We start from the raw sequence: 5,898 nt of genomic DNA on the forward strand, positions 1-5,898 counted from the left end.
AGAAAGACCTAAACTCTACTCTGTACCTGTTATGAGGTATTTTAAATAAATCTCCCAATTCTGACCTATTCTGATGAACTGCTTTATTGGGGGAAAATTCTAAGAATGCCACTTTCACATATATTAGGAACCTGCTACCTTTCAGAGTAACTAGGCCAGAACCAGAAGACTGGTTCATATGTGATGTATTGGCAGAAATAACTTGAGCTTGATTGCTTTCCTTTTGCTTTATTATCTTTTTAACTTTTAAGCAAGTCAAGGGCACACTCGAGATCACAGGTCCATGATGGAGCATATGGATGCAACTCCTTCTGTGTTCTTTGCTAGTCCTGGAGGCAGATCCTAAGTAGGTTGGTCTTGACAGTTAGTCCAGGGCAGAGGATCCAAGAATTCTGGGCTTGCTCATGAATCCTACCTGCTAAAAGATCGGTGTGAGGTGGGATGGTGGAAGGAAATGCATATTAAGTCTTCCTAACACCCACATTCTAGGCAAGTGTTTTCTCTTTGAGCCACAACTAGGTTACCTGATTATTTTTGAGTTTCATTTCTTATGGTGTTGTCAAGCCAAATTGGACTATCAAAGCCATAGGATTATCATATAAGAGAAACTGTAATTTTTGGCCTATGGAAAATAACTTCTGGCAGATTTTAATTGGGATAAATTCATCAGTTGATTCGGGGCAGGAATCTCATGACCAAATGTCTAACAGGGTCAAGCAAATAATTAAAAAGAAGAAGACTAAATTAAACATGTAGTTCTCTTGGTCTAACTTTTTTCCTGATCTCAATTCTTTTTTTCATATGTTTTTATTGACTTCAGAGAGGAAGGGAGAGGAAGAGAGAGATAGACACATCAATGATGAGAGAGAATCATTGATTGGCTGCCTCCTGCATGCCCCACACTGGGGATCGAGCCTGCAACCCAGGCATGTGCCCTCACAGGGAATCGAACAGTGACCTCCTGGTTCATAGGTCAACACTCAACCACTGAGCCATGCCAGCCAGGCCTCATATCAATTATTTATTTAATAGAAATAGGATATAGTAAAACACTTGCTTACAGTTTAGGTCTATTTTTAGAAACCACTTCATAGTCAGTGGAAGTTAACCTGGGTTCCCTGTTTCAGGGAGAAGGGAGAATGTGGTATGTACTGTGGAAAAATGGGGACTAAATGGCCCATCAAACGGGGGCAACCAAACTTAACTTCAGCCATTTGTTAACTTGTGAATATGGGGTCCCTGGTGATGGAATTTCTATTTTTTTCCAAGAGAAATAAAGTCTGAATTTCCATGTGAAATCACCTGCATACCACTAAGACTGGAGTTGTCTTCTCCACTCTTCGGGCCTCTTCATCCATCTTCTCTTGTCATCACTTACTTCCTTCCAAAAGTATTTTTTTCAAACAAAGCCAGAGGACTATCTTACCCATTCCTCCGTTACTCCCCTGGTCACTCCCTTCATTTTATTGAAAAAAGGCATTGGCCCTTGGCCTAGTGTCTGTCTCACTATCATATTCATGCAGCATTTTGGGAAATAAAACATTTATGTAGATGGTCCATCCAATACCCTAGTCACTCACTCCCTTGGCCTTCTCAATTCCATGATATTTCTTTCACTCCACCTTAATCACCCATTTCTATGCTCATCCCTATACCTTATCAATACTAATACCTTCGATTAAATACACCCCACTCTTTGGCTACCACTTCCTATGTTCCAGTTTCTTCCCTCTAATAATCAGTCTCCAATTCTTCAAAGTTATCAGGGCTACCAATCCACTGATACATGTCCTTCCTTATGAGCTTGGATATATGATCCATCATCAAATCACCCTGTTGCACATATCCTCATTTCCTGAACTCATTCACTCCATCATACTCCACTGGTTAAAAAAACAACAACACTGACCTGGCCGGTTGCTCAGTGGTTAGAGTACTGCCCTCCGACTGAAGGGTTGTGAGTTTGATTCCCAGTCAAGGGCATGTACCTCAGTTGCAGGTTCAATCTCTGGCCCTGGTTGAGGCATGAGCAGGAAGCAACCAATTGATATGTGTCTCTCTCATGTTGATATTCCTCTCTCTTTCTCTCCCCTGTCTCCCTCCTTTCCATTCTGTTTAGAAATGAATGTAAAAAATAGCCTTTGGTGAGGATTAAAATAAATAAACAAACAAATAAATAAATAAACTCTGAAAAATCCAATTTCACACCTACTCTGCACCTGAACCAAGCAGTTGAATGTGGCTGAAAAAAACACACAATCATGCAGAATGACCTTACTTGAAATTCATGACTTTCAACCTTCAGTGCATTTTTAGTGTTGCCATTTCTCTGTCAGTTTACCTTTTACTATCCCAGTAAATCAGCTGGCATCTTCTCATTTTCCTCAAACCTCCAACACCTCCATCTCCTTCTTTAGTCTCAGATATTGATCTTAATTTTATTATTCTAGATAAATATAATTAATAAGAAAGAGCTCCCATATTCTTCACCAAAAATCTATCAACTTCCTTACATCTATATTTCTGCACTATTCCTTTCTATGTTACAACAGCCAATTTATGATTGCTCCAACCTAATACTATGGATCCCATCCTCTGTCATCTATTTGAGGACAGACTCCTGTAATTTTGACCCTTTCTTGCTGCTATTTCATTTCCTTCTGATTCTCTGCAATATGTAAATGTTCTGTAATATCCCTCATCTTACTTATTTTTCTCCTGTTTGTCTCAATATACTCCTATGGTGACTAGACTATTTCTCTGTTCTTTTCACAAGGCAAATTCCTAAAAATGTTGCCTATTGCTCTCTGTATCCATTTTCTTACCTCCAATTCTATTTGAACCCAATTCAATCTGGCTTTCTTTAACATATACTTATGAGACAAATTCAATCCTATCACCCATAGCTGTATCATCTGACTTGGAGAGCGTGAGGCATTACACCCACATAGTACTTTGTAAATACTATATTTCTAATTCCATTTGAGTTGAACATTATCTCATTAGTTAAATAGGGGAGAAGTTCATCTTTCCTTTATGCAAATGAGAAGAATGAGATTTGGGGAGATTGACTAACTTCTTCAGATTAAGATAGATCGTAACATTCCTGCAACACCAGGAATTAGAGCTTTTCAACATCTTCAGAAATATGAAATAAAGAAAGCATACATTGGTCATTATAACTGAGGTTCATATATCTAAATATTTTAAGTTGAAAAAGGACCTTGAAAATTATTTATTTCAAGGGAACACTAGCAAGGGTAGTTGACTGGCCTACAGACACACAGTTAGTTAGTGGTAAAGCCTGGGCTTAGGTTTCCTGACTCCTGGCTAATGCTCTGTCCCAGACAGCTCAGCTAAGATTTGAAAATTCAGTGAGTAAGCAGCTGATAGGGTGCATATGAAGAAAACAGCTGTTGAAAATCCCAATAGCAGCAGCAGCAATAACACAGCAACAATAGCAATCACCAAATGCTAATGTTCTCAAAATGCAGTTCAAGACCCACTTGTATCAGAATTTTACTGTGTTTGATAGAAAGGCTAATTCAGTGGGTCTCACCCTATTCATGCAGTATCAGGATCTCAGGACTTGAGGCCCAGGAATTCACATTTTAAATAACTCTGTCACGTGATTCTTAAATACTCTTAATCTTGAGGACCATTGGATGAACAAGAGTGGACACACGTTCAACACAAATTTCAATTTGTAATTTCATCTTTAAAAGGAGACTGTGCTTTGACTTTTCATTAGTGAAAGAGAAAAAGGCAAAAGAAATTAAGCTCTCTGTCCCCATTAAGCTCTCAGAATCCCATTCACTTTCGTTTTCTTTCCCAGTTGAACATCGCCTTGGTGTCAGGGACTATAGTAGCACACACTTCTTCTCATACCCCCTGTGCAGCTGGGGATATGAAGAGAACGGCTCGTGAGGCAGGGAAAAGACTCATATTCTGGAAACACTAGTGATGAAGGGGGTTCATTCACCTCTGCCTCTCAGCAAAGGTGGTGCCTCCAGGTCAGGGTGAGAACATCGGTGAAGCAGTCAGCTGGCTGGCCCGGTGATGAATGGGATGGAGCAGAGGCCACACAGGGTTCCATCCATCTCTGCAAGTGATTTATATTTGTGGACATGTATGGAGACACCTGGCTCTGGAAATATTATGGGGGCTGGATGTCTCAACGCCTCAGCAACTTTAGTGATGTGTGGTGCACTGCTAAGGAAACAGTCTTGCTCAGGCCCACATCACAGACTGGCTTCATTGTTTTGGCTTGTATGAAACTTTGATGTAGAAAAATATTTAGGGCTATGATATTTTCTTATATACTAAAAAATTTGGCAAAATGGGAGCTATATCTTTTGTAAAGTTAAAGGAAAAATGTTTATAAAACTAGCAAAATATTCAAATGCCATTCCCATATTTCTTGCCAGTTGGAGAAAATAAATGTGTAAGGGGTAAATTATCCTATCATTCCTATGCATCAATAAAATCTCCCTAGCTAGATTGTTAAAATCTCAAGGGCTTTATTTCTTATAAGGCTTTTATATCTTCTAGTTCAGAATTGAATAGATCATAGAAACTGCATAACTACTTGATGACTAATTAATTAGAAAAACTAATTGGTTGTTTATTACTTTATTTTCATTATTCAGAAGATGTACTCATAATATTAAAAAACAACATCAACAAAGGAACACATGTAGCATCTAGACAGAGTCAAGTTAAAGTGATTCAATTAATCCTAAATCCATTCCAGCAAATATTACTTGGATACTTAGGTTACTAGGGGCTGTTTCTCTCCTTCTGCCTACATGTGCTCTCATTCCCTATAAGTCATGGAGAAAGAGCCCGGAACTCAGGAGAGAAATATAGATGACTGTACTTTTGTAAATCATTTTTTAAATAAGTCGGTGTGTGGTCTTGCTAGGGCAGTGGTTCTCAACCTGTGGGTTGCGACCCTTTGGGGGCCGAACGACCCTTTCACAGGGGTCGCCTAAAACCATCGGAAAACACATATATAATTACATATTGTTTTTGTGACTAATCACTATGCTTTAATTATGTTAAATTTGTAACAATGAAATTGGGGTCACCACAACATGAGGAACTGTATTAAAGGGTCTTGGCATTAGGAAGGTTGAGAACCACTGTGCTAGGGCCATTGTGAACAAATGGTTGTGCACACTGCACCCTGCATAAGGGTGCCTGATGAGTGGATGGGTGGGAATGGGCTCCTCTCACCAGGCCATGCTTCCTGCTGCAGGCCTGCATTGACCTGGAGCATAGCATGTCCATTTCAAATTAACACAAAGGCACTCTATGGGCTAGTTGTAGTTCTTATCTTAGTGGCTTTAATATTCAGCCTTAACTAAGTATCCATGCTGTTTTGGATGGGTTGTTTACCATCTGTATTCAATGTTTATACAACAGGCTTACTTAGCTTTCTGTTTCATTCTTACCAAGGTATAAACTAGCTGATTTGCGTTAAGGCACATAGCATCTGCTGGAGTCGGGCCTAAAGGTTTGAATGGATTGCTTGGGATCTCATTTCTATGGGTTTGATGAAGTGGGAACAATGTTCTGGTCATACAAATTGAAACGTCCTTTTCTTTATCTTTCCTATGGATTGGGATAAATTAAGTTAGTTGGTAGCATAAGATTCATACATCAACCTTGTAAAACTTGGGAAATATTGTATGAAAAGAACATAGTTCTCCATTTCCCATTACCTATATCTGAAAAAGAGGCACAGTACCTGATGGACTTCTTTGGATTCCAGAAGAAACACATTTAATGTTTAGGCATGTGGTTCTGACGGAGCTTCACATGAGGCCAACCGATCAACAAATCCCTTCCACCCTTAGATTCTCTCTGACTTCTGTCGTCCACCAGCTGGAGAGA

Source organism: Myotis brandtii, unplaced genomic scaffold (assembly GCF_000412655.1).
Source record: "Myotis brandtii unplaced genomic scaffold, ASM41265v1 scaffold266, whole genome shotgun sequence".
In the NCBI taxonomy this organism is placed as follows: Eukaryota; Metazoa; Chordata; class Mammalia; order Chiroptera; family Vespertilionidae; genus Myotis; species Myotis brandtii.